A 12,776-nucleotide genomic window follows, 5' to 3' on the forward strand; every position below is an offset into this window, starting at 1 on the left:
ACATCAATAATTTAAACTTAAGGATCTAGGTGAACTTAAGTATTTCCTAGGTATTGAAGTGTTGAGGTCTGCAACTGGAGTGATATTGAACCAGAGAAAATACATCTTGGAGCTTATATCCAATACAGGGCATGCTGGTGCTAAACCAGCCTTCACTCCATTAGAGACTAATATCAAGCTAACTTCTGTTGAAGTAGATGAGGCAGCAGGTGTTAGCGGAGATGTTGTTCTAAAGGATGTGACATCATACCAAAGGCTTATTGGGAAGCTAATGTATGCAACAATAACAAGACCTAACATCAGTTATGTTGTGCAAACCTTAAGTCAATTCATGCAACATCCTAAGAAGTCCCATTTAGAAGCTGCAAACAGGGCGATAAGATATCTAGAAGGAACTGTAGGACAAGGTGTATGGCTCAGGGCACAACCTACTGCAGAGTTGGTTTATTGGTGTGACTCAGATTGAGTTGCATACCCAAACACTAGGAGGTCTGCACACTGTCTCTAGAAGCTCGGCTAAGGCAAAATATAGAAGTATGACCTTAGCTTTGGCAGAAGTAACATGGTTAGAAGGTTTGTTTGTAGAACTGAAGGTATCTATCACTAAGCCTATCACCATCTTTAGTGATAGAAAATCATCCATCCAACTAGCTGCTAATCTCATATTCCATGAGAGGACCAAACATATTGAGGTTGACTGTAACTTTATCAGAGATAATATCAAGGAAGGGTTGATTCAACCTATGTATGTGCAGACAAGTCAACAAGTTGCAGACATTCTCACCAAGAGATTAAATCAAGATCAGCACTCACATCTCCTAAACAAACTTAATGTGCTTAACATTTTGCACCCTGCACTTGAAGGGGAGTGTTAAAACTATAAGTTTAGTTCATCTTCATCTTTGTAATGTTGCTACTGTTACATTGAAATAGTTACTATTCCATTAGTTAGTTAATTAGTTGGCCGAGTTAGTTATCTAGTGGGCAAGTTAGTTAGTTGGTTAGCCACTTGGTGAAGTTGTTAGGAGTTTGTTAGGAAGCTTCTAGAAATTCATGTGTTGATCATGTGATAAATAGGTGACATGTAAAACACATTGTAACTACCTCAATACACAAGTTCCATTTTAGCTCCTCTTCTTTCTTACTCTTCTTCCTATCAAGCTAAAGCTATGCAGCGCAATGGTTGCTATGTGTGTGAGTGAGTGAGCTTCTGAGGTATTTTAACATGAATGTTGTAACACCCCGTACTTTTGGGCTAGAATTTAGATCATCTTTCCTAAGCGTATAGACCCAAAGTAGATGATTCCTTGTGAATTCAAGTGGCTTTTCACAAGAAATAAAGGAATTCAAGCTTAAAGGTTCAATCTTTTCACAATTTCGTCGTCACTAAGGTACGTGGGGTTTATTCTAAACTATAGGGGCTTGTTGAATCTCTTGAATATGATTTAAAGTTATCAAGCATGAATTTATAAAGAGGTTTTGGATCCTATGTTTTAAGTTATGCATTAGAACCTTTAAATGGTAAAATTGTCTTGGCCTTGTGGTATTTTCCCTTAAATTGATTTATACCTATATGTATATGTATGAAATTAAAGATTTGATTGAGAGAATTATTATTGAAATCCCGATCTTTTGATGAATTAGAGTTTATGAACTTATTGGAAATGATTTGAAATACATGTTTTATGATTTGAAAGTGGTATTTTTAATATCCAAGTGTTTGACATAATTTAGAGATGATGAGAGTTTCTTGTTATACCTATATGCTTATTTAAAAGAGAGAATTGCATGTTATTGAGTAAATTGACATGACCATCTTATGTTATTGAAATATTGACAAAGAGAAAGTTCCTTGCATATGTTTACATGAATTTAAAGAAAGAGTTCTTTGAACTGATTTATTGATATGGTGGTCCCAAACTTATGTTTTAAAAATAGAGATTTTAATATGCTAATAATGGCTCAGAGATGTGACTTGCAAGTCAATGGTATGATGAAACATATAAATGTATGTCATAACAGAGCTAGAGTTTTAAGAGTTTGATTTCAGAGAATACATGTTTTAAAGAGTTAAAAATGGGCTTAAAGAGGATTAGGTGGTTTCCCGAAGAAGGTACGAGTCAATCGACTCATTTCCCAAAATCATGATTTGCCGACACGGGTTTGTGACACCCGAAAAAGAAATTGTACGCTGGCGACGGCCCTGTGGCGTAGTAGAGAAACAAAAACTCCAACCCTTGCGGCAAACTCGAGTTGGGGGCTTGACTACCGAGTTAAGGGCAGATTCCATATAGCCCGTGGAATTTCAGAGTTGTAAGGTATACCACCTACCGTAGAAGTAAAATAAAGAGTATGTCACAGAGTTTGGATGATTGTTCGGAGTCTTTTAAAAATGCCCATGTGCTTTCATATCATCTGTTATATTTATGAACTGTTTTGAATTGCTCTCATCTATGTTGAATAAAAATTATTATTTTTGGATTTGCTCTGTGTACCAGTATAATTGTATTGACCCCTTACCTTTTAGGGTCTGAGGCTCAGTCTAGCGGTCCTGCTAAGCCGTAGAGTTTTCAAATAGAAGTAAAGTGTGCAGTTGGTGAGCCTTCTTTATTTCGGAAGGCCTATATTTTTTGACTTTGTCATTTACATTGGTTTAGGTCCACTGAGGGCCTTGTCCCAGTTTCAGACAGTTGTTATTTTCGTACGTAGTAGAGATTTCGCAGACTGATTTAGATATTGTTTAGATGTTGTTGGATTTCTTTCTTTATTGTTAATTGAACTCAGAGTATGACCATGGTTTCGTCATGATTTGTTTTCTGCATCTCTTCTTTATTGCATAAATGTTGTGCATGATTACCAGACAGAGAAGGGCGTCCGAGCCTTCGTGGTTTGGGATGCTCGTTACAGCCAGGGCCCCAGCTCGGGTCGTGACAAATGTATTCAAAATTTTCTTGCTTCTTCTCAATGCATTTTTTATCTACATGATGAATTATATTATATTCAATTCAATCTCTTTTCAAATTTATGGAAGCCAAGGTATCTATCGCTCGACTCTCAACTGCTAAGCATCTTCTCCAGCCTTTTTCTTCTTCAACAACTTTTTCAATTAGAGTCATGTTGCTCTCTGTGACTCGAAAATATCTTCTTATATGTCCTACTTTTCCACATTGATAACATATGAGAGACTTCTTACTATAATTGTTAAAAGACTTTTCCTTTTTTCCACGTGAACTTGAACCACCTGTGAATTGAGAGTGACACATATCTCTTGCTTTTCCTTTAACGTTTATCTTGTCGGCTAAAAGAGCATATCCTTTCTTTTCTTTGAAAAGTTCACTAGCCAATTGTTTGTCTAGTAACTCCTATGACGACAGATTCTCAAATTCCTCCAGGATGGTTGTTTAGCCCATCCCTGAATTGATGTCACAAAGGGAATATATTCTGATTTTAAACCACGAATGATAATTCTTTCCATTCGTGCTTCATAGATAGCCTCGTCCTTATTCAATAAAGAAATCTCAGAACATAAGTTCTTAATCTTTAAAAAGTACTCGGCAATAGAAATATTACCTTGAGTGGTGTTCGACAATTCATTCTCCAATATTTGTGGTCGGGCTTCATTTTTCTTATTGAACAACTAGTTCAGGGTCCTCCAATTTTTCCTGATTTACACCTTATAATATGGACAAATAAAATGGAGGAGCTAGATGGAACTCCGCCTTCGTATTAATCTGCTTCCACCCATCGTCTGGAGAACTTGTGTTACTCCCGTTAACAACATCTCACAAATCCTCACCCACAAGGTATGATTCCATATAAGTCTTCCATACCTTGTAATTGGATTGGTTTAACAACTCCATTTCCAGTCCATTACCACAACTGTTTAAATCCATTCGCACAAACAGTTGAATCGACCACAAACCCGATCTTGAAATAAACGCAAGTCAATCTATGACTTTGGCTCTGATACCATGTAGAGAATAGCAGAAGAAAGGTGTAATTGGAGAATGATATCGAGACCCGCCATTCTGTGTCTCTGCGCTTGCTGTTTTGCCCTGTTGGGATTCTTACTCACTCCATCACCAAAGATCTAACTAGTAGCCCATAAAAGAGAGAGCGTAGGACTCATTAACCGATGGTTTAGGCCTTTTTATGTTATCCGTAAATGATCAGCCAGTGTATGTATAGTGAATTAACCTTCAGGTTATGGAATTGTTGTTACAGTCTACATATCTGATGCAAAATCGCATTCATGCAAATTTTTATATTAATAGTAATTAACTCCAATGTTTGCATCATTACATGAATGCATTTACAAACAAGGAATACATTTCCCTGCTAATGCTTTCTAAGTAGAGCTCATCGCATCCAACTTACTTCGTGCAATTTACATCTCTAGTGCAATTTGCGAGTTATTGCACAGAACGAATTTACCTGACACATATTCAAAGAGTAACCGCTACGGACTTTTCACGGGGTTCAAAAAAAAGGAGGATGAACTTGAACAAAAATAACAAATTATATATAAACAGAGTGTTAACACAAGTGAACAAAAGAATAAACTGTGTTACTAACCTGTTCCCTCCATCTCAATTTTCGATCGTAATTTCTAAAATTAATTATTTATCATTTAGAAGTTCAAGACAATTTTTTTTTTTCATTTTACCTTTAGTAGTTACTTTTCTTCAAGACAAAACCCCTTCTAATTAATATTTTCTTAACAGGTCATCTAAGAGATAAGCACGACAAATAATTAGAGTTATTTTGATTAAAAAAAAACTTAAGTCAAGTTACAAAATTTCTCCAAATTTATTGCCAAAAATTATGAAAATGTTGCTACTGTGTCCTTATGATTGTTTGTTTTTCACTTTTGGCATGTCCAGCAAAAAATGCAAATGCACCAACATGATTCTTTTGCCTACAATTAGAGCTTTAAGCATATAGAATTTTGAGCTGATCATATTGCTTGCTTTTCATAGTACAGCCTGGAAAGAACTAGAAACTTTGTCCAATACACAAGAGCAAAATTTGGGTTATTTTGTCCCACTACATTCTTGAAAATCCTGATATAAAAAAGGGTAAAACAGAAGGGGAAAAAATTCAAGAATGGTTGATTCTTTAGATGATTCAATCATCATGGAAGAAAGAGAGGAGCTAATGGTTTCACTTGTTGATGATGAAGTAAAACCCATTTTTAGAATTGCCCATTTTCTAAAACCAACAATACCCTCTACTAAAAAACTCCCTTTTCTCCCTTCAAGATCCAAAATTTCTTCTTGTTCTTCACTTAAGGTTAAGTTTAGGGGTGGTTCTTCATACATGAAGGAATGGTCTAGATGGATGAATGAGTTGTAGCCTTTACACCAAGAAATATGGAAGAAAGCTGGAATCTATGGAGCTATCCAACGTTCGAGATTTATAAGCACTATGATTTGATTCTTGCTCTAGCAGAGAGATGGTGTATGGAAACTAATACATTCATTTTTCCATGGGGAGAAGCAACTATTACTTTGGAGGATATGGTAGTTTTGGGTGGTTTTTCTGTTTTGGGGAACTGTGTGTTGGAACCTGCTAAGACCGATGATTGTGTTAAAGTTGAAAAGAATCTTCGTAAAGCTCACAAAGGTATTAAAGCGCGTAAACTACATATCGGTCACCATGCTTGGATGGAACATTATATTTTGCAAGAAGACGTGACCATTCCAGCATGTTGCATTTTTGACCCTTTGGTTGTCCACAGTGATGCATCAACACTTTCATAACAATTCGCCCTCTATAGTTCCACACTCTTCCCACAAAATCTTCCGGAACCGCAGCAACTTCCTTGACTCTTTTCTGCAACACATTAAGGAAAAGGTATCGAGGAAGGAAGTTGGGCAGTCCAATCCAGTTGGTTTCCTCTAATGCTGTAATCTCTTCCATCAAGGAATCTTCTTTTCCATCGAAATTCTTCGCATGTAGCTCATCAGAGAATTGATGTAGCATTTCAACCAGTCTAGTTGAGCAGTGCATTTCGCTTTCTTCAGGGTATTCGTCAAACTCCCCTCGAAGAAGAATTTTCTTTAACGAGTCCTTGAATGAACTAAGAATTCGCATGAAAGTCGTTAAAGCTTCAGCCATAGAACTTAAATGCTGAGGTAGCCTGTTGAGTTCAGCCAAATTCGTAGAAAGTTTGTCATTGATTTTCCTCTCAATATCAGGCAAAGGTTTCGAAATAATGGTTGCGTGAATGCACACCAGCTTTTGTGCCAAAACAGGAATGCCAACCATGGACTTACCAATCTTGGACAAAAGTGGATGGTTTTCAAAAAGCCCTGCCTCATTTTTCCTAGCTGCTTCATAAGACTCCTTCCCAATTCTATTCCTGACACAAATATAACCAAGTCCTATGTTCACTTCATCCGCGGTAACCTTCTCAAGCAATCCTTCAGGAGCTTTATCCGCTTTTGTCACAACAGCCAGAGTCCTCTCACCTATTTTGTCCACTTTTTGAGACATTCTGATAGACTCACAAGTTGGGAAATCAACAGTAGCTGATAAAACATTCAAGATTATACTTTCTTGAGGAGATATATACATCTTGATAATATCAGAAATTTGCTCGTAAATATCATCAGGTTGTCCCTGAACAGGAACTCTAGTAATGCCAGGTAAGTCCACCATGGTCAAATCAGGGACACCATTCTTTTTTACAACAAGTGTTAAAGAGTTTATTCGATATCCCCTTACCATGTCCAGCAATCTCATCAGTAGCAAGAATGATCACATCTGCAACGCCAACTTCATCAACATCGACTGACTTCCCATTGTACTTCAAGCAAAGATGTGGTGCAGTACTGAATTGTGGATCATTCTGTAGCCTCATTATAAGAGGAACTCTAGTGCAAATGCCTTGTCCCTTAGGGATTCGAGAACACTGGATTTTCCAGATGATTGATCATCAACTACTACGATCGTTGGCAGTTGAATTGCTTCTTGCATTATGTTAAGGTGACGGAGCCTATCAACACAATCAAGAAGTGGCCTGATTCTATCATTGACAGATGCAACAATGGGAGGACTACATGGTGCTACTACATCAATTGCAAGTGACTCTGAAGAGGAGGAATCATCCATTTTTTGAACATTGGAAGGTTTTGTTGATGTTTTCATCATTGTTTTCTTTATCAGAATGTTTTTGGTTCCTTAATTGTTGCTTTTTTATATACTCTTTGCGAAGTACTTAACCTTTGCGGATTGATTGGATGGTTGTTATTTATTGTATTGTTAGTTTCAATACAGTACACGTATTTGTTTTGATTGTTATTTCAATTTTATTACTATATATTTGTTAATCAGTTTGATTAGAGCAATTTTTCTGAGACCAGTTTATTGGACCTATCTTTTCCAATTTTTTGGCACCAAGGCAGTTGGCTGAGCAGTTGACAACTTAACTGGAAACTTTGTAGTTTTGAGAGTTGGAGAAATCTTCAGATAATGTAAGCATCTTCATACTATTTGATGTTTTAAAACATGGATTTTTTGCATAAAGTGTTTTACATCGATCTTAAGTTAGGATCAATTACCTTATTTTAACTCGTAATAAATCTCTTGTAAGGTTTATCCTCACATTATTGTAATAGTTGTTATCTATATTCGGGTTCAAGAATCTGTATATAAGAAACACAAAGTTCAACACTAGTTCAAGTCCAAGACAAGAACACTTATGAAGATTTGTAACACCTTTAACACTAGATTACCAATAATCTATCTAAGAAATGTGTTAAGATTCAGAAAAGAGATGAAACAGAATTTAAGACCAAGTCCTCCGAATTCACAGAGTGTCCTTAAGAATAATTCCCCTCACTGTACCCGAGGTTTTGGAATCTTCCTCCCAGGATAAAATGGCCTTCAATCCGAACAGTAGCGGTACCTCAAATTATTGGATTCAGCGAACTCACTTAACGGTTTGATAGATCACACAGAAAGTTTTTCAAGACAAGAAGAGAGTTTGTATTTCAGAAAATTCGTACCTAAACCTGTGGATGAAATCAGGTTTATATAGCCAACATGTGCCTCTTCTGAAAAGTGGCAATGGTCCACTTAAAAGGTGTGACCTTTCTTGGAAAGCTATGTCTGTTCGTCCAAAAAATGTGTCTTTTCCGAACAGGCATACCATTTCATGAGTCAATGTGTCATTTCGTTGAAGTGTTGCATCCTTTCGTTTCAGCACTGCACTATTTCAAAACACTATTTTGGAATCTGCATACATGCATATAAATGGAGTATCAAAAAACAAAAAAAAAGTTGCATTTTTCCCTTTGGTATTTTCGAACTGAATTTCTGAATTTCTATCAAATAAACTTTGTCCAAAAAGGTAGATCTCAGATCCAAAGCCGAAGCCGAAGCCAAAGCCGAAGCCGAGCTGAGAGAGCGACAACGATGACGGCACGAGGCATCTCTTATTTCTTGCCTCACTTACCATGTAGAGTAAGTGTTCCTTATTTTAAACACTTACAAGTTCTCTTCTTCCACCATTGTGGGAGAAAGAGTGAACTTTCCAATTTGGGATTACACTTTCTAAATTAGTGTCTCCCTTTTCTCCACCATTTTTCCTTCATTTTTTATTCACACTTTTTTTATATACTTTGAACCTAACAATCCCTCACATGAATGGGAAATGGCTATTTTTTCGTAAAATTTTTACGGACAAGTATGTGATCATCAAGCAAAGACTGATTGCATCTGGATAAATGGGTTTCTCTTTGAACTTTCCGTAGTGAACATGCATCGTATGCACTCGGTCAATCGGTAGATTTGATATCTTTGAACCGTTGAGCTTTAGTGTATACCTAGACAACACATGTCACACAACCAGTCTTTTACCATTTATGGTTCTCACGATTTTGTTCTTTTCAGCAATGAACACGTCCTGATTTCATGAGAGCTTAGAGAATAGGCCTTTACTAACATTCTGCTTGAAGCGGCTTCCACTTCACCCTCACATAGGTGATTTCTAAATGTTCAATCCTATAAATTAAACTATTTGGTCAAATCTTCCAAATTTAGATAATCATTAAAAGACTTTTCACTTTAAGTCTTATCCTTGTTTACTAAACAGTGTCTACATCATGAGAATAGGTTGAGTAATTGATAATGTTGAACCTGTCAGACACAACTTTGTTTGATCTCCTTGAACCTAGCTCTTGGGATCTCCAGTCTGTTAGGTAGAGTTACCGCCATGCTGACTTGCCCTAGGCCTTAAACCCATTCCTTTGGATATCTTTTCCACTCCTTCTCTAGATAGTCCTTTTGTAAGTAGATCCGACACATTATTCTTTGACTTCACATAGTCAACAGTGATAATTTCACTAGAGAGAAGTTCTCTAACGGTATTATGTCTCTGTCGTATGTGAAGAGATTTATCGTTGTACATCATGCTCCCTGCCCTACCTATTGTCGCTTGGCTATCACAGTGTATACATACTGGTGCCACTGGTTTGGGCCAATAAGGAATATCTTCCAAGAAATTCCAAAGTCATTCTTCTTCTTCACCAGTTTTATCCAATGCAATAAATTCAGATTCCATTGTAGAGCGAGCAATACAAGTCTATTTGGATGATTTTCAAGAGACTGCTCCTCTAACGATAGTAAATACATATCTACTTGTGGATTTTACTTCGTTCGATCCGGTGATCCAATTTGCATCACTATATACTTCGAGTACCGCGGGATATTTATTATAATGCAAGGCATAGTCTTGAGTGTATTTAAGATACCCCAAAACTCTTTTCATTTCCATCCAATGAGTTTTGTTGGGATTACTCGTGTACCGACTCAATTTACTAATAGCATATGCTATTTCTGATCGTGTACAGTTCATTATATACATTAAACATCCCAATACTCTTGCGTACTCCAATTGTGAGTCACTTTCACCTTCATTCTTTCAAAGTGCAAAGCTCACATCCAATGGAGTCTTGGCATACCGAATTCCATATACTTGAATTTTTCAAGTACATTTTTGATATAATGAGACTGTGACAATGCCAACCCTTATGGATTCTATGGATTCTTATTCCTAAGATCACATTCGCAACTCCAAGGTCTTTCATATCGAACTTACTCTCGAGCATTCATTTTGTTGCATTTACGTCAGAAATGTCTCTACTGATGATAACATATCATCCACATATAAACAAACAATGACTTGGTGATTTGGAGTGTCTTTAATATAAACACATTTATCACATTCATTTATCTTGAACTCGTTTGGCAACATGATTTGGTCAAACTTCGCATGCCATTGTTTAGGTGCTTGCTTTAGTCCATACAGCGACTTAATAAGTTTACACACCTTATTCTCCTTTCATGGAACCACAAAACCTTCAGGCTATTCTATGTAAATTTCTTCCTCCAATTCTCCGTTTAGGAATGCGGTTTTCACATCCATTTGATGGATTTCAAGATCATATACCGCCGCCAAGGCAATTAACATTTGAATCGATGTTATCATTGTTATTGGTGAGCATGTATCAAAGTAATCAAGACCTTCTTTTTGTTTGAAGCCTTTTACTACAAGTCTTGTCTTGTATTTGTCAATAGTACCATCCGCTTTCATTTTTCTTTTGAAGATCCATTTAGAACCTAAAGGTTTTTTTCCTGGAGGAAGATCAACCAATTCTCATGTATGGTTGCTTAAGATTGAATCAATCTCACTGTTGAATGCCTCTTTCCAAAATGATGAGTCCGAAGACGACATCGCTTCTTTAAATGTTTGAGGCTCATTTTCTAAGAGAAATGTTACAAAATCCGAACCAAAAAAATTTGGCGTTCTTTGACGTGTACTACATCTTGGATTTTCTTCATTATGTACATTCTCACTTGGTTCATCTCGAGGTCATTTAGATCACCCACTAGACTGTTCATGTCTAGTTTTATACGGATAAATATTTTCAAAAAATTCAGCATTATCTGATTCAATTACCGTATTTTTATTTATATCCGAATGTTTGGATTTATGAACCAAAAACTAACATGCTTTACTGCTTTTAGCATATATTATGAACATGTAATCCACAGTCTTAGGTCCTATCTTAATCCTTTTAGACATAGGAACTTGGACCTTTGCTAGACACCCCCACACTTTGAAATATTTCAAGCTGGGTTTTCTTCCTTTCCATTTTTCATAAGGAATTGATTGTGTCTTACTATAGGGAACTTTATTGAGTATATGATTGGCTGTAAGGATAGCCTCCCCCTATAAGTTTTGCAGTAAATCGGAACTTATAAGCAAGGCATTCTCATTTTCTTCAAAGTTAGATTTTTCCTTTCCGCAATTCCATTAGATTGAGGAGAATACAGGGTCATAGTATGATGGATAATTCCATTCTCTACACATATTTTGGCGAAGGGAGATTCATATTCTCCGCCTCTATCAACTCTTATCATTTTTATTTTTTTCTCTAACTGATTTTCTACTTCAGTTTTGTATTGCCTAGACGCATCTATTGCTTCATCCTTACTATTTAGTAAGTAGACATAACAATATCTAGTCCAATCATCAATAAAAGTTATGAAATACTTTTTTCCACCACGTGATGGTGTTGACTTCATATCACAAATGTCAGTGTGTATTAAGCCTAAGGGATTGGAATTCCTTTCAATGGACTTATAAGGATGTTTTTCATACTTTGATTTCACACATGTTTGACACTTTGATTTATTGAACTCAAAGTTTGTCAAAACCTCTAAGTTAATCAGTTTTCGTAACGTTTTGTAATTAACATGGCCTAAATGTTCATATCACAAATTATAAGACTCAAGCAAGTAAGAAGAATTTGATTTTTTATTAATTTCAACATTCATTACATTCATCTTAAAAAGGCCCTCGGTGAGATAGCCTTTTCCTACATACACTTCTCCTTTGCTAATTACAATTTTTCCAGAAACGGTTACACATTTGAATCCATTTTTGTCTAGAAGTGAAACAGAAATTAAGTTCCTACGTAACTCCAGAACATATAAGACATTGTTAAGTGTCAAGACCTTTCCTGAAGTTATTTTTGAGCCCACTTTTCCTGTTCCTTCTACCTTAGCCGTAGCGGAGTTAGCCATGTAGATCATTTCTTCCACTTGAGCAAGAGCAAATGATGAAAACAACTCTTTGTTGGCACAAACATGGCGGGTGGCACCAGAATCCATCCACCACTCGTGAGGATTCCCCACCAAGTTGCATTCTAAAAATATAGCACACAGATCATCACATTCTTTGTTGGACTCAATCATATTTTCTCCTTTCTTAGGGGAACGACAATCCGTGGACTTACAGACAATCTTGCCACAGTTGGAGCACTTTTCCTTGAATTTCTTCTTGGGTAGATGGCTTCCGTGTTCAGTTTTCTTCTTTTTCTTAGAATTATTTTGGTCATCTTCTACAATATGTGCTCCATTAATTGTAAAATTCCCTTTTGACCTTCTCTCGACAGCCTTATTATCCTCTTCAATACGTAGTCGGACAATAAGATCTTCGACAGTCATCTCCTTGTGTGTGTGCTTCAAGTAGTTTTTGAAGTCTTTCCACATAGGTGGTAGCTTCTCAATGATCATTGCTACTTGAAATGCATCATTCATAATCAAACCTACAAAATAGTTTATGTGAGTACTAAGAATATTTTCAATTTGTTCAACTAAAGTATTTTTCATAGATATACCTTCTGCTAGGAGATCATGAATGATTACCTGCAATTCCTGCACTTGAGAGACAACCGATTTGCTATCTATTATTTTAAAGTTCA

At 36.4% G+C, this 12,776-nt stretch overlaps 1 pseudogene; it reads right to left on the bottom strand.

Moving 5' to 3' along the window:
• Positions 1-5,628: 5,628 nt before the first annotated feature.
• On the bottom strand, positions 5,629-7,116 carry LOC107844619 (annotated as a pseudogene).
• Positions 7,117-12,776: the final 5,660 nt, after the last annotated feature.

This window comes from Capsicum annuum, chromosome 10 (genome assembly GCF_002878395.1).
Source record: "Capsicum annuum cultivar UCD-10X-F1 chromosome 10, UCD10Xv1.1, whole genome shotgun sequence".
Taxonomy (NCBI): Eukaryota; Viridiplantae; Streptophyta; class Magnoliopsida; order Solanales; family Solanaceae; genus Capsicum; species Capsicum annuum.